A 23409-nucleotide genomic window follows, 5' to 3' on the forward strand; every position below is an offset into this window, starting at 1 on the left:
TTTTTTGGAAACAAAATGAGTAACACAGCCCTTCCTCTTTATAAAATGGAGCCCCGCTATAGCTGCTGCTGCTTAGTAACAGTTCCTCAAAATGATTCATAAAAGCACCAGATGTAAAGGTGCACACGTGTGTTTAACTCCAGGCTCTGATGCAAAACTCAGAAACACTCATGCTGTGGGTATGAGAATTTGGGATTTTAGATGAATAGCATTTTCAAAATGAAAACCATACACTTATGGACATGGATAAGCTACGCAATCATCTCCCCTGACATTCTTGTTTCTGCCAGCTGATGTGCTGTCGGAACTGCACTAGCTGTTGCATAGCATTTCCTGGTGCTTCCCTAAAACAGCTCTCTTCTATATTTCTCCCTTAGGAAAATGATATCTTGTCTAGCACAGAAAAATGGCTCAAAATAATGTGATGAAAAAACCAGAATTTTAGAGAAATCAGGTAACATACAAAACTACTACCAGCACCCTTGATAGTATAGTTAATAGGACCAGAATGGTACCAAGACACTTGATGCCAATAATACTTACTGTACCTGCACATAATGTAATAATTACAGGTATATGCAAATGCAAAACTGAACAAACACTGAAAGTGCATTTTTTCCCCTTTAAACGTTATTCCAAATGACACACTAGTTTGAATTAAATATCACAATTCACAAAGTATTTTTAACATCTTGAACAAGTAGCCAAAAAGACAGCAGTATAGCTTCTAACTCCCAGTTTTGTATGCTCCTAGAAGCAATGCAAGATGTTCACAGAAGCAATGCCATTATCCCAAATGCAGTGTGACAAAGCGCTTACAGACATGCCCCTCTCCACAGCCAGGAGCTGCTGAAGCAGTTGGAGCCCTTACCCAGCTCATGCTGCTGAAGTAAGAAACACGAATTCCGCAATGCAACATCTTCTCCTTACAGGCCCCTTTGAAAGAGAGGAAATACATTAGAATTCAGAATTAGGAATTAGAATCTGTAATGCACTGATTACCCAGAAATCACCCCAAACACCACCACCAGCATGCCATCTTGCAGAGCCAAACAAGGGTAAGCAAATGATTCCCGCTCCCAAGCCCTCCTGGGCAGAACCCCACTATGGAAGGAGGCTTAGCCCAGCCAAGAGCCCTGCCAGCAGCAGCACAGAACCAGCACGTTTCAAGGCTGGCTCTTCTCCGGTGGCCTTTGCCAACTGGCTCCCGCATGTGGCACAGCCTGCACTCCTTCACTTAACCCCTACTGCAGCCAAAGGCTGACTCGCACCCACTGCAACCAAAATCTCGTCTTTCACAAAAAGTCGTGGACTGGAGAGCGTGGATTTGCACAGCTGCATTTGTGCAATCACGAGCAAACACACACTGCCCGGCTCCTCCAAAGACATCACAAGATAAAGTTATTGCTGCTCACCCCATCCTACAATTCTCCTCTCCTTTTTCTCTCTCTCCGCACATCCACATGTTAAAATTAAGTGGGTCTTAACAGATCCATAAGTGGGATATACCCAAGTGTTTCCAATTTGCCCTCAGTGAACTTGAATGAAAAACATTTGAAAATGAAATTCTGGGTGAAATCTTACAGACTTGCTACAGCATATGGAGCTAATTTCAAATAGCAGTTTGATAATGTCATGATCTGTTAGAAAGTGTTCACCTTACACTGAAGATATTATAAGCTCAGTTGCCTCACTCAGTGTATGTTCATCCTGTGATCCATAAGAAAGCTATTTAGAGGATTGTGAAATACGAACTTTAGCCAGGGCTGATTTAGAAAGATTGGTATCGTGTGATGGTGCAGCTTGTTTCTTCCGTGAGCTTCGTATTATTCAACTGTTCACAGCTAGTAAATTCACATCTAATAAGCTGCAGAAGTTATCTGATGAAACCCAGCCTATTGTAGTCCCTACATGAAGTAAATAACTGCTGAAAAATTAGTTCCAGCATGTATAACAAATATTTTTACAAACAGCATCTGATAAAAGGAATTGGCTTTGTGAACAACTAACTTACTCACACGGTGGAAAAAATGCAAAATTTGTTCTATCTCTACAGGCCACAACATTTTTCAAATGCTTACCAGGAAAGAAAAAGGCTTAATTGGAAACAAAAAGCATGGATAGACCACATCTCCTGGCAGGCACAGAGCTTGGCACTGGCAACGCAGTGCTGGAGCAATGCTGGAGCAGAAGGGCATGCAGGATGTGAAGCTCTGCTGAAAAGGTACTCATGCTAATGGAAACCTTGTTGCAGGGCTGCTGTATGATGCAGGGACAACAGTGAGGAGAACATATTCTTGTTAATCAAACTATTTGTTACTCTGCTTTCAGGGTTGAAAAGCGTGGTATGTTTACACTCTGCTTCTTGAGACAAAACAAAAAGGGCAGTGACTCCTGCTAAGCCCAAGTAACTTTAGGTTCTTCCAAAGAGAACCATTGCTACTCCAGCAGCCAGGGCAGCTGGAAATCCAACCACAAGCATATGTTTGTGTTGGGCCTTCCCTACTGCCACTGGCAGGAAGGAGGGTGGTGTGAAGCTGCCTGTGCCAGACTGATGCCCTCAGTCTGCAGGCAGTCCTTAAGAGCCTCTTGATGCCATATACAGCACACGGGGTGAAAGATACTACAAATCCTTGGGTGCATCCTAGAACAGGAAGTTTTCAGGCACTACCAGCTGTTGGATGTACCTGTTCACCTGTTCAGGAGTTGGACTAGATGACCTCTAATGTTCCCTTCCAACTCAAATGATTCTGATTCTTTGACCTGTGCTTTATGAAGCACTGCCTCAAAGATGGAGCAACTCCTACAAGTCAACTTCTTTGCCCTGCACCAAATTAAAGTTTCTTGCTGAATTTGTTTTAGAAGTTTGTTTGCTGTGTAGTACTTGAAGAATTTGCTGTGCAATCATCTGAAGTCCCCACGTCACAGCACGCCTACTGCAGTTTCCCTTCATCAAGTTTCCAATAAATAGATGAGGAAACAATAACAATGGGGAAGTTCCACTACGATGCACCATAAAGGATGCTCAGGTTCAGATGTAATAAAAATCAAACAATTCAGAGCAGAAAGATCAAGCAGTTTTTTAGGGGCTCCAAAACATCAAGTACACCCACCGCAGGCAGTGATTGCTCCAGGCACTGATGACTTCACTGACTAGCTCAAGTGAAAGGCCCTGGGTACACGTGGAACCAGGTAAACACAGATAACATGAGAACGAGCACTAAACTAACCGCAGACCTCATTCTCTAAGTGCTGAGTTCTGGGAATTTCACTCTGTTTTTGTTCTTGAATTCACAAACTTCCACTATCGTTAGAGACAGCTGGAATAAATATTAAGAAAGGTCTTTCAAGATTTTATCTAAAGAAAATCAGTGCTAAGCCTTGTATTAGGGACAACCTCATAAACCAGAGGTGGTGGAAATTCTGTTAGTTGTGACAGATTTTCTTCTTCCCTCTTCTTAAGTCAGCCCCTTAGTGAGCAGCAGTGCTTCTCTCCCTAACAGCCCCAGGGCTGCAGGTACCAGCAGGGCCAGCCCCTTCCCTCTGCCTCACTGCTCCTTTACTCCAGCAGCAATTCTTCAGCCTCTGAAGCCTGTCATCTCTTCTCGCCAAAGAGAATGGAATGACAAAAGCATTCAAAGAAAAACAGAGAAATCCCAAGCCTCATGTGTGACATAAAGAAAACAATTCACATGATCTTTATTTTTGTAACCCTCGTCCTCCTCTCACCCCCATGCCTGTTGTTATCACTCAGCATGTTATTGTTATTACTTTAAATTTGTTTTTAAAAGTGCATATCCAGCGCTGGAGGTGCTTGAATACACATTGAAAATATACAAAACATATGTCTAACTTAGACACATGTTCCCTGGGGAAGGGCCTGTATCCTCTGCAGCGCACTCAGCACACTTATGGCATGAACAAATTATAAACAATAGTAATAAAGAATAATTTGTGCCTATTTATCTGTTTGGTCTATGAAACTGATCTGTCAGTGACCCCAAAAACTCTCGGTGACACACACTGCGGTTGAGTTAAAACCAAGCTGCTCTTTCCAGCTTTTTTTCCAAATAGCTTGAGTTAAAATCCCGGGGTAGGTGACACAGAGCGACCCTCCTGCTTTTGATGTGAATGGGAAAGGATTTGTCTTTTTGTATCAAAGCTAGCTGGGAAGAAGAGGTGGGTGGCCACGAAAGGGAAAAGCCATGAAATTATCTCCATTGGTTTATAAGAAACAGCCATTCGATGGGATTTTGGGAGGGGGAAACCTTCTGAAAAATGTGCTCGTGTGATTCCTCTAGAGGCCAGAACATCTGAGCCAAGCGCTCGTATCAAGCGAGGGGGGGCAGAAGTTCTTCTCTTAATTGAGAACACACTTGTTTGCAGAGTTCAATGTCGGGAACTCCAACTTTGTTTTTAAAAGTCGGAGAATTGTGTAGGTGTCGGAATTCAGAAGAGGCAAAACAAAAGCGGCTGGAAAAAGGCAGCTGCGATGATTTAACTCTCCGGACACCTTTAGCCATTTCCCTTCCTGTGCCCCATCAACTGGATTGTGCTCCTCTCTCTTGGCTGCAGCTATGAGAGACAACCTGCCTCTCTCCCTGCAGCAGCGTTTCCCTGCAGCAGCCCCCTCCTGCCAACACCCAGCTCACAGCAGAACAGTCAGAAAAGGACCATTTCTGGCAGGAAACATTCATAGAATCATTTGAGTTTGAAGGGACTCTTAAAAACTATCCGGTCCAACTCCCCTGCAATGAACAGGGACACCTACAGCTCCATCAGGTGCCTGACTTTGAGTGTCTCCAGGGATGGGGCACCACCACTTCTCTGGGCAACCTGTGCCAGTGCCTCACCACCCTTATTGTGAAAAACTTCTTCCTTATATCCAACCCAAATCTCCCCTCTTCTAGTTTGAAATCATTTCTCCTTCTCCTGTCAAGGTCAATAGTTGAATACTGCTCAGCAGTCAAGTGCCAGCCTTTCCCAAACAGCATTTTCTGGTGTCACAGGACAGAATTAGTTATTGGCTCAAACCTAAATGTTGTCTTCTCACTACCAGAACCTACAGCCTCCATCTCTAACTTTCTGTCTCAGGGAACTTCAGAACACAGAAACCAACTGACACGCCTTCTGAGCATTTCCTCTGCCAATTTCAACAGAATAGAACACAAAAAAATACGTCACTAAAAAAAAGCCTTTAAAAACGTCAATTGTTCTTCACGGTAGAGTTTCCATATATTATAGGGAGTCCTGTCAAAATACAGGACCCAAATGCTTCCAAATTCAATTACTCCTGGCTTGATATATTAACAGTTTTGTATTCCAGACAAAAAAAAGAGAAGATAGCTTTACATGAATTGAGTCAAACGTACCTAAACATCTGAGGATGCCCCATCCCGGAGATGCTCAAGGCCAGGTTGGATGGGACCACCATCAGACTGACCTGGTGGGGGCAGCCAGTCCACAGCAGGGGTTGGAGGTGGGTGGGCTTTAACCGTTCTGTGGATCTATGATCTCTTATCTGCAAGATGATGTCTTGGCACTGCAGAATTTGAACAGAGTAAGAATATCACAAGTACTTTTTGTCAAAGGCTGTAACACTTCTAGTCCTAGTCAATAAAATAACTGATCTGTGCCAAATGAACTGGGATTCATTTTACTTAGACATAACTGAGTCACTGAAGGCCACTTACAATGCTGTGACTCAGCACGGCTGAAGCAACTGAACTTGTGTGGCAACCACCACTTAGTTCTACTCAAAATTTTCTTCACTGTGGCTATTTTCCTAAACTGTGCAATCTTACCTGTTCAAAAGTTGCTTTTTTCTTTGCAGGAATTAAGCAATCTTTCATCGTAGCTGACTTGACAGCAGAACAGTGACATGACACTTGTGACTTAGAGATACAGAGAGACAAGCAGGTACCGGTATGGAAAAGAAGCAAGGAAAAAAGCAGCAAGGTGGAATGCTAGATGCAGGCTGATGTAAGTATATTCTTCTGTGTGACTCTTTACCTCAGCCTTTATACCTCGGCAGCCTTTACAATAACAAACGTAGCTTTTTCTTTCCATCATCATCAAAGAATTGTGCTACCTCTATTTTATCAGGGTAATTTTGCCAGAAGAGGGAGAACTGGAAAGAGACATTCTGAGCTTTAAGATAATTAGTACAGTCTTACACAATAAATTAAATATATATTACACAACAAATTATTAATAAATTAAAATGTATATTACATAATAAATTAAACGACTAAAGCTTTTGAAAGACCCAGATAGAAGACCCAGAAATTCTAAGCACTCAGTGGAGACAACTTTGCTGTTTTAGATGCAGTAATACTGAAGGCCAAGGAAGCGTAGATCTGTGTTTTAATCGCTCTGCTTAAATCACAACAGGTAACTGGTGTTGTGTCATAAACAAACGCTTCTGGCATAAGCACATTCTATTGTACAGTGCATATTCTTGCTAACTCAAAACAGGCAGGACATACTGCCACTGAAAACCGATTTAATTCAATTACAATAAATAATATTAAAGTGGCTTTCAAAACTGACACGAAGAATATTTTGTTTTACCGTCAGTGTTGACACACGGTAAAGAGAAGGAGATACTGCAGTGCCCAGAGAGGTATGTTATAACTTGCTCACACATAATAAAGGAATATTTAGAAATTAAAGGGATTATTACAAGTTTCTGACAAATATTAATCATAACAGAAAATCAAATAGCAGAAGATAAGGGCTTGGACGATTTAGTTAAATGCAGTTTCTGATATAATCTCGTGGTTGGAGTGGTTTGGAATCAAATTAACTTTCCAAAATAAAACACCCTTAAGTTTCAGTCCAAAAGCTGACATGTTTACCCATCTCTTTCAATCAGTAATTTACCTTTTATCAGTAAAAGGGCTGGAGTGGAAACAAGTGTTCTGATTTTCTTAGACCTCATTTAAAAGGAGGAAACATCTCTCGGTGTTTTTGTAGGCAGCTCAGTAACGTTTAGCAGAACTGCCAGATTGGACCACAGTGTTAAAATGCTGGAAAAAATTAGGAAGAAATTGCATGCATGCAGTCCCATTTTGCAGGCTGTTGTTATGCTCAGACACAGCAATCAGGTACAGGTATGGCTCATACCAACGTTTGTTCAGAGATTGTCACTGTAACCAGGCTATGGAAAAGGAAGTACAAAAAAAAACCTGAGTTCAAACTTGTGGTATTTCAGTTCTGAATTTTTCATCCCCGTAGGGGTGAGGCTGAAGGATATGGAATCTGGATCTGGTTCTTAACTTTGTGGCTTGGTCTCTTTTCCAGTTCCCGCAGAAACATGTTCATCAAGATCTCCTGACATTTCTCTGCATTTTTATTTCTTTCAATGATAATGTGAAGCAAGCTCTGCCCTTTTCCCCATAACCTTATGCTTTTTACATGACTGCAGCATGTAAACACTAAAAAATGCAAGCATAGCAACTCTGCGAAATACATAGAAACAGATTTTAACAGAACAACCTTTCCCTTTTTTCATGGGAGTTCCACAGACCTGGGAACGCACATGCAAACCAAAGCAGATACACAAAACCAGAGCATCCATGGCCCACATAAACAGACTGGCTGTGACTGCACGGAGCACTAAGATTAAGGCATATGAGATTTCTGCCCTGGCCTGCTGCTAGATCACTTTGCTGCAGTTGGCATGTATGTAATGTAAGTGTTATGGCTACTGAAGCTCATCTTGGGAATGTAGGCAAAAGCTTTTATGAAATGGGTAGCTTGACTGATGTAAAAGATTAACAAGCTTTAAATACTGTCCAAAGAAATGGAAAATATGGAACAAAAAAACTACCAAAAAACAAACCGCAACAAAAAACCAGGCTCAGCATCTTTAACATGAAATCAAAGCACTGATACCTTTTATCATTGTCTCATCATAGCTAATAAAACTTCCATAATTATCTAAGGACACTGAAGCCTTTTATCTATGATGAGTGACAGAGCATTGTGTGTCTTGTGTTACGAAGATAAATACAATACATGCCTGTGACAGCATCTCAAGAAACAAAAATAAACACTGATCCAATTACAGATGAATACTAGCATAATCCCAAAATTGCTATTTCCCCTTCCATGCTATGCACCTTCCCAATCTCCAAATGACTATTGAGCTGCTTGCTTTCTCATGTGCTTCAATAGATGTCTATTTTAGCCCAAGCTTCTGCAGAAAGTGGGCCCCAAAATACCTTTTTTGTGTGTGTGTTTAATCACTGAAAGTAGCCTCATCATTTAATCAAAAGCTCTGCTTTAATCAGTGATCTCCTTCCACTCTAGGCTTACAAGGAACAGAAAGCATTCTTCTGTAACAAGCCTCTTTGCTCCTGAAAAATGAAGGATTGTGTAGACATGGGAGGCTGAAACTCTCCCAGTTTGCCCCAAGGGATGCCAAGTGTAGCTCAGAGAAGTACAAAGGGAACCTGTTCTCACTGCTTTTCAACTGTGGCCCTATTTAAATTGCCAGGAGGGTTTCACATTTCATTCTCCTAAGGTTACTGTCTCGGGCTTTCCTGCAGAAAACCTTGCTTTAAACAAACTTCCCTGGGAATAAGATTGGGCCCATAATCTTTCAGTAACTAACGACTCACATGTTAGGCATTGTCTGTATTTCACGTGTGAATCAACCAGCCAGATATTTAGACAGAGCTCCTAATTCAATGTTTGTGTCCGTACGCAAACACACGCGTGCACGCACATGGAGTGGAAAGAAGATAAAATGAAAACAGTGCCTTGTACTTCACAGAGCCTCAGTATCTGAAAATGTCACATTCTTCTTAGCCATTTGATTAAAATACCCTGTATGATCTTTGTGGCATCAGCCAGAAGAGACAGTATACAGGAGGACCACTGGATCTACTGCTGAAATGCTGCCGCTGCAAAGTGGAACGCAGCAGCTGTTTTACACATTGTAATGGTTTGGGACATGAAATGAAAGCTCTTGCAGCCACCTGAAGCTGTAAAGGAAAATGTAGGTAAAAGGAATTTTAATTAGCTGAATCACTACAGCAAGAGCCCTGGGATTGTGGATGAATAAAGCAGGTAAGAGCCTATTGGTAATGTTTTGACTATTCTGACAAGCTCCCAAATCATTTTACATAGCCTCTAAAGATGTTCTCACTTACCTCAGTTTAAATTAAGACTAAGTCTACTAAAGCCGTTGAATTATGCCAGATTTAAACAGAGGCAATGACAGCAGTACTGCATCTGGCAACCACAGCATTTTTTTACAGATGTTGGTTGCATCCCAACTGCAGCTCAGGGACCCCAGCACACGCTGTGCTCTCCTGCAGCCAACACTGCAGGAAGACAAAACAGAAAGGTGATTCCTGCCCATAGAAGCAGCAGCAATTTCGGAGCATGTCTGCACAGACAGGTGCAGGCAGATGGGAGCTCCTCTGCCCTCTCCAGAGCTGTCTGGAACCATGCCTGCCTCAGCCCCCAACCTGGGAAGTAACCATGGCTGCTGACAGTGGTTCAGAGTTGAAGCAGAATGCTACTATTTTGTGAATTACATTAATCATGACAATGAGGGAAGACTGACTGACTGACTGAAGTAGTCCAGAAGGCCAACAGTATCCTGAGCTGCATCAAGAGGGGGAGCAGCAGGGAGATGGAGGGGATTGTCCCCACTGCTCTGCCCTTGTGAGGCCCCAACTGCAGTACTGTGTCCTGATCTGGGGCCCCCAGTGTAGGAAAGATGTGAAGCTGTAGGAGCATGTCCAGAGCAGGGCAGTGAGGATGCTCAGAGGGCTGGAGCACCTTTCCTATGAAGAAAGACTGAGGGAGCTGGGGGTTTTCAGTTTGGAGAAGTCTCCAAGGAGACTTCCTTGCAGCATTCCAGTGTGTAAAACGATCATATAAACAGGAAGGAGACTGACTTTTTATGTGAATCAATACGGAGAGGACAAGAGAAAACAGTTTTAAACTAAAAGGGGACGTTTATGCTAGATGTGAGAAGGAAATTCTTGGAGGCCAGTGAATCCCTGGCACAGCTGCCCAGAGAGCTGTGGGTGCCCCATCCCTGGAGCTGAAGTGCCAGGTAGGATGGGGCCCTAGGCAACCTGGTGGGGGACAGCCAGCCCATGGCCAGGGTTGGGACTGGGTGGGCTTTAAGGTCCCTTTGAATCCAAGCCATTCTATAATTCTATGAAATAGGAGACCTTGTTCATTCTCTCTCCAAAATCTCATTCAAGATTCAATAAGAGAGGAAAAATAGAAAATGGATTTTGAAGGCTAAGCAAAGTGTGCATAGTCTGATCTCTCTTTCCTCCCTCCTCCACTTTCAGCAGACCCAATCCTCCTCTCCAGTACATGATGCTCCCTCCCCGATCCATAACTCCAGTTGGAAAAGGCTGTTGCTTCCAGCGTGTGAGAAAACAAAGACAGAATTACACCACAGCCTGCTCTGTCACAGTGCAAAGACAAAAAATTGTTGCTAGGGTGATTAAAGAAATCCAATAGTGTTTCCCACAAATTCAGCTGGCTCCCTGGGTCCTCACTGGCATTAACAACACGCAATAGCCATATAAACAATATTGCCAACATGTCCCCTCAGCCAACAGATGTGCGGCTCTTGTTCCTATGCTAGCAAAGATACGATATAATACATGTGCAGAAGACAGCTACAATTTAATTTACACCAGTTGTCTTACAGAAACATAAGCCACTACACAGGGCTGAAATCGTGGATGGTGCCATCTGCGTGTAATTGTTAGGGTTACGTTTTCCATTACATTTTCTACTAGAGGAAGGTGAAGATATACAACTGGGTAGCAATCATAACAACCGGGTCTTACAAAATATCACTCAGAAATCACACTTTCATTTGCTAAAGGGGTCATTTGCATTTCATTCTGTCATATATGAATAGACTATTTCTAAACAATGTCACAGAAAATTATATGAAATTAAATTTTTATTTCAAATACTGTAAAGCAATAGGCCAAACAGATGGACAGGTATGGCATTACTTCATCTGTGGCATGCTAAGCTTGGCTAAGGGCCTATGAGGCAAAAATGTTTCAGCAGTCCTTAGGGGTTAACAGGCATTACATTCAGTGAGGCCCCAAAATTAAAAGATCTGGCAATTGTTGTTTTTTCTTTTAACCCTGGAAGAGGCTGCTAGTCTGGGAAAGCAGCTACCCAAAATTAACAAGCTTGTCATTTTTCAAGGAAAGCTTAGGCAAATTTAATAGAGATGAGTGTAAAACAATCCGAAATATGTTAGGTCTGAAGTTATCTGATTTGTTGCATTTGTTTTATAGAAAGTAGTTAGGCAAGAAGACCCCAAATATTCCTCTTAGTTCTAAGCATATATTTGGCCACACAGAAAAAAAAAGTAATTAGAATAACAGCAACATTCAGCAAATGCTTAAGATTAAGCAATCCCACTAGTTACTCACACAATTACAATTAAGTAAATATCCATGCAGATTCAAATAAATATGCAGAGCTTCAGACACGTGGAGCTTCTCTGCAACATCTTTAGTCTGGGTGTTGGCATCTTTCTAATACAGCCACTCATTGCTTACAAGGAGCTGAGGGTGCACCATCCTCCTCAGCACACCCTGTGTACGCACCTGCTCTCCTCCCAGACACCCCAATCTGCAGAACTGATGAGTGAGCCTTGTTGGTGACAAGAGGGCATTAATCCAGGCAGATCACACGTGCACAGCGATACCCTAAGTCACCAAGATTCCTGGGTTTCTGCTAAGGACTAACCTGGAAGAGCATTTCACTTCCAGGACCCAAGATGGCATCAGCTCCTACAAGTGAGCCCTATCCAGGGCTCTGGAGCAGGACAGAGAAATAGCTTTGATTTAAAACATAGTTTTGGTGTGTATATTTATCTAACAGTTCTGAGTTCTGCCAATGGAGCCAATAATTCTACAGTCCCGTCTGAAGTTTGCCCAGGTTTTGTGAGGACAATTTTTTTTCCTGCAAGCCTTTTTCTGTGAAACTTGCATTAATAGCCAGCAGAAGGGAAAGGGATGGCTACTCAATGCACAAACCACGCGCTACGAGATGGTCTATGCCATTCCACATAAAAACACTTGGGCAGTCCAGAACAGGGATTAATTTCTTTGAAACTTTGATCCCAGCAGTCCCCTTTGGATCTGGAAATACAAAACTTTGTAGGAAAGAGGAGTTCTGCAAAGCTCTCACATGTCCAAAACAACGACGCACCTGTGTGCGTATATGGCCCTCCTCCCACATCTTTCATGACAAGTGTCACAGCCAACACTCACTTTTACTAAGAAATAATTAGAAAAAAAATCAATGTGATACAGTTTTACCAGTGTTCACACACCCATCATTCTGCAGAACAAAATCTCTTGCACAACTGCAGCAAAGCAAGAACTTGATGGATAGGGACTGGATGCCCTTCCAGTGAAATCAAAGAGCTTCAGCTTAATGCTTTAACTGTTAAAAGTGGTGGTTTTAGCAAGTGATGCCTGCAAGATCCTACACCAAATTAATTTTTGTTATGCTTAGGTTAAAAATGCTTCAAAAACCCTCCTAGGCCTGTATTATGTGCATGTTAAATAAAATTCAAGCCTGCAGAATGCAAGGGTTAAGCTTCTGTTCCCTTCATGTTAAAGTGTTAAATGTTTCCAGAGAGTCGGGAACTACAACTGGGCAGTGCACACTTAAAGCTAACTGGCAAAGAAGTGTTGCTTTAGGCTTAGAAACACTGTCTTTTCACCTCTGGGACCTGGGTCTGTTCCAGCTTAATCCAACTACAAATTGTTGTCTTGAAAAGACTGCAGCTTCTTTCAGTGCTTCCACCCCCCTGCCTCGCGGAGTATAATTACCCAGCAATTAACATTCTTGTTTACCAGCGGTGATTTCTAAGTTATGTCAGTGCGTGTGTGTTTATGTAAGAGATGGGACCTTTATTAAAAGCTGTGTGAACTGACCCAATGCTCTTGGGAAGGAGAAGACAAATTGGTGAGGAAAACTGAAAGATCTTAATAGTCCAAAAGGGAACTCAGTATTAAAACAAAACACAAAAATAAAATACCTAATCTGCTTTTGTTCCATTTCTTTGAAAGACCTACCACAGAGTTGTTTCCCCTACCTGATGTAAATAATTGCTTCTGCAACATCCAGTCATTCAAGGACTGTTGTGTTCAAATAGTTGCAGCATGATAAAGTGCTCTGGAGATAAGTTTACATAAAGAGAAATTAAATTTATCCTGCCAGAATAGTGACTCAGCCTAATGTGCTAGTTCATAGGCTGCCATGGCCTTAAAAACCATGGTTCAAGTCTTGGCAGCAAGGACCAGGTGAACATTGTGTCCTCTGCATGGAGCAACGCTGCCTGGCCCATGCTCAGAGAGAGCTGCTACAGCGTGGTCAAAGTCTCACTGCCATAAGCAGTAAAACACATTGACTGAGTGTCTGTGCAACTAGGTGCATTCAGCAGCAGGAAAGAAATTCCCTTCAGAAATAACTTCAACGACTTCAACGAGATGCAGTGCTTTCCAGGAGTATTATACTGCAGTCTGTAAGAGGGGCTGAGAAAGCTTGGGCCACTGTCAGATGGGATGCAGCGCAGGATGAGGCAGTCCCCGACACATACCAAGCTAGAGAAAAAGAAGTGGGCATGCATCACTGCTCCACAGACAGTGTGGGATAACGCAAGGAGGGGGGAATCCAAAAAAGAATGGACTGGTGGCTGATTTGCATCCTGAGCACACTGATGAAGCCTGGTCAGAACCTGTCATTGGGAACCACAGAACCATTAGCACAGGATGATGAAACACAGATGCCACAGTGAGCAAAGCAGTTCTGTTGATGCTAGTGACACATTTGCAAACCCGTGTTCTTAGTGTGTGTGCTGGCTTATGTATTTTCTGATGTCTAAGGTATTCAAATGTGCCCTCTGCTCAATTTCAGCATCTACAGCACGCTGATGTGGACACTTGTCTGTCAAGAAGAGAAACAGGCAATGACATAAGGGAGTTCTTAAATGAATGAGTAGAAGGTAAAGAAGGAACAGATATTCCTTCTTGCTTTATGACTGTTTAACTGTCGCTTTTTAAAACTCCTGATAGTACACTGTGTGTCTTTACAGTAAATTGGAGGTGAGTCCATTCCAAGAGCATGGTGACAATTTGCCTTCTCTACCGTTTGTGTTCATTTTTTTCCTCTCTGTAGGAAAGGAACTTCTCTACTTCTGCTTTATCCCTACTACTTCTGGAAAAGAAAACAAGAAATGGGACTTCAGTAAAATGAACAAGTATTTTCCTACAGAAAAATCACAGAGAGATTGCAAGTTTCTCTAATGCATTCATTCACATTGTTTTGCCTGTTTTCCTTTGTCTTCTCTTTGTTCATCAGCTCTCACAGGCCCACACATACTTGTTATTTAAACTCCTGATGGAGAAAAGCCCCATCAGCTGTAGAAAGGCAGAAAACAGGGACTGCTGAGCTCACCTCCCTGCACTGGGAGGATTACAGGTCCAGTCGGGAGGCGCTGAGCCCCGCTCTGATGATGGCTAATGCCAACACTGAGAACTGGTGACCTGTTTTACAATCCTAGAATGCATTATCAATAATATCATTTACTATAAACTTGCAGCATTTCAGGAAGCAAAAACAAAAGCAAACGCTAACCCAAATCACTGCCATGTTTGGCCAAAAAAAAAAATAAAATCACAAAAAAGAAAAAAAAGTGATCTGTTAAAGCCTGTTTCAACACCCTTTGCTCAAATTGGATGTGGCTCATTTGCAAAAATAGTTAAAGTTCTTAAGCAGTCAGACTGTAAAGCCTGTTAGAAAGTTTAAATCTTCCCATTTATTTTCTTGTGGGTTTGCTACAAGTTTCAAATTAAGCTGTGCTTTATGCCGACACCAAGGACTTACTACAGATTTACAAGCCCACAAGAATTCTTTCATCCCTTACTAATTCTATTTGTCTTAAAGGACTATCAAAGCTGAGTTCTGGATGATGATAACATGTTAATCTAAAGCTTGGTTGGGGATTTGGGGGATAAGATTATGTTTTCAGACAGGGAAGCAAAGAGAAGATTTCACTCTTCTCAATCAGGTCATAAACTGAGATAAGGCTTACAAATTCTGTGCTGCACTTCACTGCTTAGAGGAACTTAGCTGTGAGCAATTCACTGAAATAACAACAACAAACAACAGATCTGTGTTTCTGCAAATTTCAAATGCACGTTTGCATGTAGGAAAACACGACCAAGACAGGGAGCAGTAAACAAAGAAAAAGTAAAACAGAAGAAGAAAAAAGCTCTAGATCTGTAGCAGCATTTGGCAAGAAGAACTTGGCACTTTGGAATCAACATGCTTTTCTAGTTAAGAGTGCAAACTACACTATTTGTACCAGAGAAGGATGAATCTTCTGGATGCAGCTGGAGGGAGAAGAGTCTCTTGAACAGCCATATGGGCTTTCAAGCCTGACTCGAAAAAGCATTTTGCTGTAACTGAAATAATCTCTTCTCCCCTCTTTCTCACCCCTCTCTAGTTAATGAATTGATCTCCTGCTTTAATCTTGACTAAAGAAAGAACATCGGTGTACATTAGAGATATCACCTTATTCCAGTTGTTCCCACTGAGGAAATGTACCCACCTGTAGGGTGACAGAGCATTTAAGATTTCAAAACCTGTTTCAAAAGCACAGGTATCTGTTACCTAAGCTAGTGCAGAAGCATTATTGGTAGCACAGCACCTTTCCTGCACAGAACTCATAAGCTCCTGTCTGCCTTCCAGAAGGCACTGTCAGATACATTCAGCAAAACATCCCACCTTCCAATCCTTAAGTACTCCTGCACTGCGGTTTTGGTTTTTTGAACTTAACATGCATTAAAGGTTGTAAAGCGCTTTTTCAGCTGTGAGTGGACGATGCAACAGAAGGTGAAATGATTTTTGAATGTGGGGTGCAGGTGAATCCAATTACAAAGCAGAAAAATCAGCTGTGACTCAGTCACTATGAAACTCACAAATGCAAATGAAGGTACACATAAGCCTTGCGGTGAAAGCATGAAACACCCCAAGAAATAAACTGGGGAACCAGTCCAATGATATAAAGGAAAAAACTAACAAGAATTTAATAAAATAACAATCTCAGCAGTGAAATGACTGAGGTGTTTCATAGCCGAATGTAATGCTAAAACCACCCTTCCACAGCCTCAAGAAAAGCTGTGCACTACAGCAATGATGAGAACTTGATGCAGTGTATTTTCCAAAGCACAAAGAGCCAAGAATAATATAACATCACCGAGCAGACTTCAAAGCCCAGTTCCTCCACTCACTCTTTGCTCCTGTGCATCCCACCGATGCCAAAGCACACACAGATCCGAGGGCTCTGCTCAGCAGCTGCTCAGAATGTTTGACAGATTTCCCAAACTCTTACAGCACTTGTAAAATAAGTTTCCAATAGAGGCAGCATTTTGTCTGTAGCATTTACAAGAACCAAAAATAAAAACAAAAAAAGAGATCTTTTTATCACTCACTGATTGACGGACAGAATTTACACTTTTTTCCAGGAAAAATGCATCATGATGATAGCACAGAATATTATCCTGTGGGGCTGCAGATGTTTACAGAACTACACAGAAAGACTCAAGGACTTACTGCTCTAGAAAGGAGCAAAATCATCTTGAGAACCAGCTACAGAAAATAACAACAGGGGCTTGTTAATCCTGTGTGTTAATTGCTTTACGCTAGGAACTCTGTAAGCTGGCAAAACTGAAAGCACCCAATTGTAAGAGCTACTGTATTTTTAAGTTCGTGCTCCACCTACAAAGACTTTTTGAGATGTGAGAACCCTTGATATCAAAGTCAGTGCAGGAAGCACAGTGTCTGCACAAAGATTTACAAACCAAACTGAAAAACAAAGCAGCCAAGTGTTAGCTGAGATCCATGCAAGTGCTGCACTGGTCACATTAGTCAAGTTTCCCTGAGGTGCAATGGTGCACTTCTGCTCTTGAAGAGTGTATGGCACAGAGGGCTGAAGAAAGGGATGGAAGCAGCCCTCAGTGCTGCAGAGCCTGGGGGCCAGGACTGCCAAAAGGAGCTCTGCAGCCACACAAGTACACAGGTTTTAATCGGCAGATTTCTAACAAAGCCTCCAAGCTCCTGCGGCTGCTCAGTGAATTAGAGCTGAATTCACAATTGCTAGCAAATCCAAAACCTGGAGAATTCCATATAGCTTGAATGAACAAAACATTCACTCTGGTGATACCCAACACCCATTCCAAACATTTGACTTCCCTACCTGCTCAGATAATGTGATGGAAAGTGGCTTCCATTGGTCTCAAGATAATTTTTTTTCCCCTGTTTAATACAAGGTAGCATCAAAAACTCATTTGCACCCACAAATGCCACATGTAGCCAGCAGCACGATTTGGCAAGGATACTGCAGATTAGTTGTGCTCCCTGTAAGACAGCATTTCTACAATATTCCATTAAGATCATTAAGGTCAGGTCAATCCTTAGGTTCTCTGACCAAAAAAATGGGGCACGGACGACTGAGCTTGGCTACTGTTTTGCTCAGTGTTGGTTGTTTTGTCCATTTTCATAGGGTTTATAACTTAGCCATAATCTTGTGAGCTCTTGGTTGCATGTAAAAAGATTGAAGCCAGAAGGCACATTTGCTAAACATGTTACAGAAAAAAAATTCTTTTAATATTAAAACCACTGATATAAAAAAAAAAAAGTGAAATGTTAGAAATAATAGAAGCCAGATGAGCTGAGGGAAAGAATAGGATACTTGAAGGTACCCTGATGTTCTATGCTCTAGAGCTTTTGCATCAGTTCTGCCATGGACATACTTTATCCAACAGTTTCTGTTAGGCCACCACTGGAGCACTGTGTCCAGTGCTGGGCTTCTCAGTTCAACACATGGAGCTTCTAGAGAGAGTCTAGCGAAGGGCCACAAAGATGTTGAGGGACCTGGAGCATCTCCTGTATGAGGAAAGGCTGAGAGACCTGGGGCTGTTCAGTCTGGAGAAGGCTGAGCAGGAAAATCTTATCAATGCTTACGAATATCCAAAGGGAGTCAAGTGGATGGGGCCAGGCTCTTTTTGGTGTTGCCCAATGACAGGATGAGGAGCAATGAGCACAAACTAAAACACAAGAAGTTCCATATGAACATGAAAAGACTACATAAGCCATGTTTATACACTGCTGAGGTAGTTTCAGTTCTAAGCACTATTAAAGTATGAAAATTTATACTGGCTTTTTAGAAGAAACACACCACTGAAAGCATCAAATTTTGGAAAAATGACTAAAAGCTTATAGCATGAACCACTGTTAATAGGAACAAGCATCTGGCCTCTGTTAAGTTGCTTTCCTACGACTGGATCCTCAAGACAGCAATACTCAGGTGTCCTCACACAGTGACCTTGTTCTTTATAGACTAGCTGTAATCTGTTCCTCTTCATCTTCCCATCTCAGAATAACCATAAGCTTTCAGTTCAAGAAGCAACTCCAACAGATCCTAGGGCTCCTGTAACACATGCCGTTTATGATCTCTCATTTTCTCCACAGACTCTGGAGCTGATAACTTGTGCTTGCTGCTGAACACCTCATGGGTGTTAAAATGCTCCGCGTTTAACAGCTAACCTTTCCAGAAGCATGCTTTCGATCAGATTCCTTCAGCAACTAACTGCTCATTAGTTCTCTGTCTTTAGCTAAATAATAATTTCACTTCAAACAGGAAACACAGAACGACTCAAGCCTGGGCATATTTGGCAAACAGCTTGCCCTACAATTAGTTATCTACACACGTCCACTTTGAATTTTACTTTTGTCACAGCACTATAATAATGAATAACATCACAGGCTGGAATGGATTTGGTAGAACAATGCTTTTAAAGATAAAGCCAAATAGTTTTTCAGCTTCAAATTTAGGTTTTGCAATAAAAGGCTTTCTACAAAACATTATACGATTGGAAATACTTTAAAGAAATAAATTGAATTTAGAAAGTTCATAGTTATTTTTGTGAAGGGAAATGTGGTAGGGAGTTTGGATTCAAGATTGCACGACATCATAAGTTTTGGAATACTTGGAATTCTTGAAAGACAGTGGAATTTCCAGAGGACTAGAAGAAAGCTGATGGGATGCCAGTTCCCTAAAAAGGTTAAGTTGGAAAGCCTGGGCAAATACAGCCTGGTTAGCCTCTCTTCCTAGACAGGACAGTACAGTGATAATAGCACATGCAGAGATTTCAACCCATTCAACCTAAGTCCATTAAAGAAGCTTTTATACTTAAATTAACAGAAGTTTACAGAAAACTACTCTGGTCAAACTTATTAATGATCTATTTACTGAGAAGCTGGAAAGATACAAAGTCAACATGGCACATTTTAAGAGGATTTAAAATTCAATGAATCACAGTTCTTTGTATGTAAATAGGAAAACAGAAATATGCTTGCTTAACTGATAACCAGGAAGATCTGGACATCACATTAAAACATTCTTTTGGCAACCAGGGAGAAACATATAAACAATATTTGTTAAGGAATCATGTGAAAAACATTCTGAGCACAGAAAGTAGGAAGAACTGATCACTGACAGTGATATGGATCCCTTGGTAGCCTGGTCAACAATATCACCTTCAATACAGCCAAACGTAACATCTCATATTTAGTCTACAGCCATACTTAAGGGGCTTGCATCTGTTAAGTTGTGGCTCCAAATCCTTCTCAGGGCTCGGCAGATAAGCAGTGCAACAAGAACTCCCAAACACCATAGCACAGCCAAAACCAGAACATCAAATATGGGAAGTGTGGCTACATTGGTAGCAGTGCAACTGTCATCTCAACACTGCTACACAGTTGGTATCCACACATTCTGACTTGAACTTAGAGTTTGGTTCAGGATTATCTATTAAAGCAGCTCTGGGTGAGGATGTCCAGGAGCTACACTGGTTTAACTGATCAAGCAGAGGATTTCGTGCTAACTTGGTAAGTACCTACATTAAGAAACCTAAGAGGAGAAGCATTTCAGTTTGAGACAAGGATGCTTTCAAATCTTGTAGGTAGAAGGTGCACAAACACAGCCCAGGAGTGGAAGAGCACATTCGGGCACTCTGGTAATTGACTTTGGAGTAAGTAAGACACTGTGGTGATTCAGAGAGAGTAAAGTCAAGAATCTTCCACAGTTCAACAGGAATTAATTCCTGTAACCTGCAGCTGTTCTGCAGTCTTTTTTTTTTTAAACTATAATGTATAACCTATCAATCACTGGTACAGATCACCTTCCCCAGACTAATACATAGGAGAAGTGCACAACTAGCTATGTCAGAGAAGGGGGGGGCAAAAAAAGCACAGGTATCAAGGTTAGCACATTTATATTTCATGTATTAATATGTAGCCTGGATTGCCTCACTGTGTCTACATGGAACTGCTCTGTGCTATCCAAGCATCTTCTGTAAGAGGATCAAAGTAAACTTATTCAGTTTAGCTTCTGTTAACATTTCAGCAAAAATATAATTCCATTTTAACTCCAAGAGAAAAAACAAAAACATTACATGATATAAATATTCACATTTAAAAAAATAAAGATGATTTTATTACTACCACATGCAGAGAGAATATTTTAATGTGAGGTTTATGTGAATCACACATGCTTTTATAAACAGCGATACAAGTTTTCATGTTTGTATGCATTCTTGTCTGTTGAATAAATTTTCTGTGACCTTTCTGGGATGCAGGCTATTTCAGATTAATTTTTAAAAAATTCCTCGTTACCCAACTGCTTTAAGTAGGTATGAAGGCACATGATACGGAACATGGACTTCACATGTTTTTATGAAAGATTAAAAGAAAAGAGGAAAGCCGCCAGCATCAAAAAGGCATTCATGCAATAACAAATAACAAGGATAAAACTTCTGTGACCAATACTAACCCAAGGGCTTGGATGTTAAACTCCTTGTCTGAGCACACATAGTATGGAGTGAGGACCCTCACTTGGAATTTCCTGGCTGTCGTCAATTCTGTCACAACCGTAACGTGTTTCAACATGTTTTCAGCTTTTAAATTTTTTCCCTCCTCTTTAATATAGTCTGAAGTAGACATAAAATGGAAAAAATGTACTATTTCCACTGAGCACTGATGCCTTTGACATCTGCTTCCAAGTGTTATTCATCACCACACAGCGTAACAATCTGCAAGCAAGCACAATATACCTTTTGGAAAAAGTGAGGCTCTGCGATTGCTTCTCTTAACAAAGCCTGCCCGTTCCTCTAGGAATTAAAGCTTTGTGGACGGTCATAAAGGAAAAGTACAACAGCCCACCTATCTAGCAGTAGCATTGTTTTTTCTTATGGTCAAACAGCCATCCTCACAGGTGGCCAAAGTGACATCCTATACATCCTAGCACAAACAAACTCCTTTTTTTCCTCACACGCAGTCTCCAATAAACATTTTTTAAACTAGTCTCATCCCACCATGACCAAATCCAAGGACAGCACTAGTTGATGGGGCTCCTGAAAATACCGTATATAAAGCCCACCAACGTCCTCCAAGGTAAAAGGTGGATACTGCTGGGACCTGCTGCCCTGCATTGGCAACTCAGGGAGAACATCAGAACAAAGTGGATACTAAGTATTATTGTATTAGAATTCTATAAACTTGTTTTGCAGGGTATGAATAATTCCAAAGCATACAAGGCAGAAAACATACTAAGCTTATTGAGAAATTATTAAAAAAAAACTATTCACTGGAGATGTAAGTTAATTACATTCATTTAAGAGATGCAAGAATGTTACACAAAACACCAAACATCTGAACTTAGAAAATCTTATCTGCTTCTCCAGAGTTTTGGTGTTGATGACATCTGAACCGCTTTGTCCTCAACTTCATCAGCAACCAGGTCTGAGTGATGGATACATGATCATGAGGAAACAAACACTAATCATCTCTGGTTTTTGTTCACGTTCAGTTGCAATGCCATTTCAGCATCCATTTGTGCCAGACTAGAGCTACAAATTCTCAAAAGAATAGTGAAGAGTAGGAGAAAGGAAAGAAGCACATATAAACCCCAAAACATCTTAGAGCTCCTCTGCTTTCTTTTTGCACATGTATGTGCTTAGCTCCAAATGACAGTGCCCTAACAATCAGTTGTTTGGGAACAGACCTCAGAGCCCTTCAAGCTTTGCATAACTGAAAGGGAATTACTATCTATAGTAGACTTCCAGTGGCGATTCGCTGTGGCAGCAGAAAGTCTCTTCTCTGTTTTATGTCTTACAGATGATAACAATAGACAACTTTTTTTCAGGTCTTTTGGGAAACACAGATCCTATACAAATCTTACAGAATATTCACCAAATGATATAACATACAGTTAATGTTACTGGTTGCTAATATCATTTATTAGACATCTATCTATCAGAAATAGTTGTGGGAACACCTGTTCTGCAAGGTCTGGCAATCAAAGGTTTTGTGATTAATGTATCTGAAGAAGTAAAAGAGCAGTTTTGCTGCCAGCTTCATTTGCAGTGTCTTGTAATATCTTCTCATGGGTTAACCAAAAAATAGAGCCTATTGACCTAAAATGCTAGAAAAGTTTAAATTTTTGTTTGATTTGGTTGTGCCTTTAGAATGCAGTCTACATGTACGTGATGATAGTATTGCCTAGAGTAGCACTCTCCATCTTATTTTCATATATCAAAATAGCATTTCTGTGATGGAAATACACCTAAGACAGTATCACTTCTCATTCTAAACATGAAACTATGCATGTCAACCCTTTCTTTCTCTGAATATTTCCATGCAAAATCAATTGTCCTTCACTTAATGCAAGCAATTAAAAAAGGATTTTTTATAAAAGATCAGAATGCACACAGTGATCTTCTCTCTTACTAGTTCAAAGCATCATTATAAAGGGGCAAATGGCATGAAAGTTACACTAAAGTTACAATAGAGATGTTTGTCATTGATTTTTACTTTTTATGGAGAATGTGATTCAGTTCACCATACGAAGCCTTTGGTTTCAAGTGTCTGAAAGCAAAACCTGCAGGAATAAATGTGGATCTCCACCCTCATAGCACATAGGAAAGAATGAAGTTCTGGGTAAAGATTTTTATTTTATTTTTTGAATAGTGTCAGAAACAAGCAATGGCAATTACCACTGGTAGTTTAGTAAATCTCAATGATTTGTACAGCAGTAAAATGAATTTGGACAATTTCTGTGACTAGTCGTAAGTCAAAACACTATGTCTGCAAACAGCTAGCTGCTATGATTTCTCATTGGTCTCATATAGGACACTCATGCAGTGTGCTGCCAAGATCTTAATATAGAACTTAGCCAAGGTCTACAGAAATCCAAAAAGTTGTGCTCAGTGTCACTCTTTTGAAAGAATCTGGGCTCTGACCTGTGGTGCAAATTAACTTCAG

At 41.1% G+C, this 23409-nt stretch overlaps 1 long non-coding RNA gene across 1 annotated transcript in view; it reads right to left on the reverse strand.

Annotated features, from left to right (window-relative positions):
* Positions 1 to 894: 894 nt before the first annotated feature.
* Positions 895 to 23409, reverse strand: part of LOC125699714 (uncharacterized) — a 97393-nt gene continuing 74878 nt past the window's right edge. The window contains exons 3-4 of the long non-coding RNA XR_007379660.1: positions 5373 to 5542; positions 895 to 936 (exon numbers count right to left, since the gene is read on the reverse strand). This is a non-coding gene — a long non-coding RNA (uncharacterized LOC125699714). The remainder of the gene's footprint in view (positions 937 to 5372; positions 5543 to 23409) is intronic.

This window comes from Lagopus muta, chromosome 13, assembly GCF_023343835.1.
Source record: "Lagopus muta isolate bLagMut1 chromosome 13, bLagMut1 primary, whole genome shotgun sequence".
In the NCBI taxonomy this organism is placed as follows: domain Eukaryota; kingdom Metazoa; phylum Chordata; class Aves; order Galliformes; family Phasianidae; genus Lagopus; species Lagopus muta.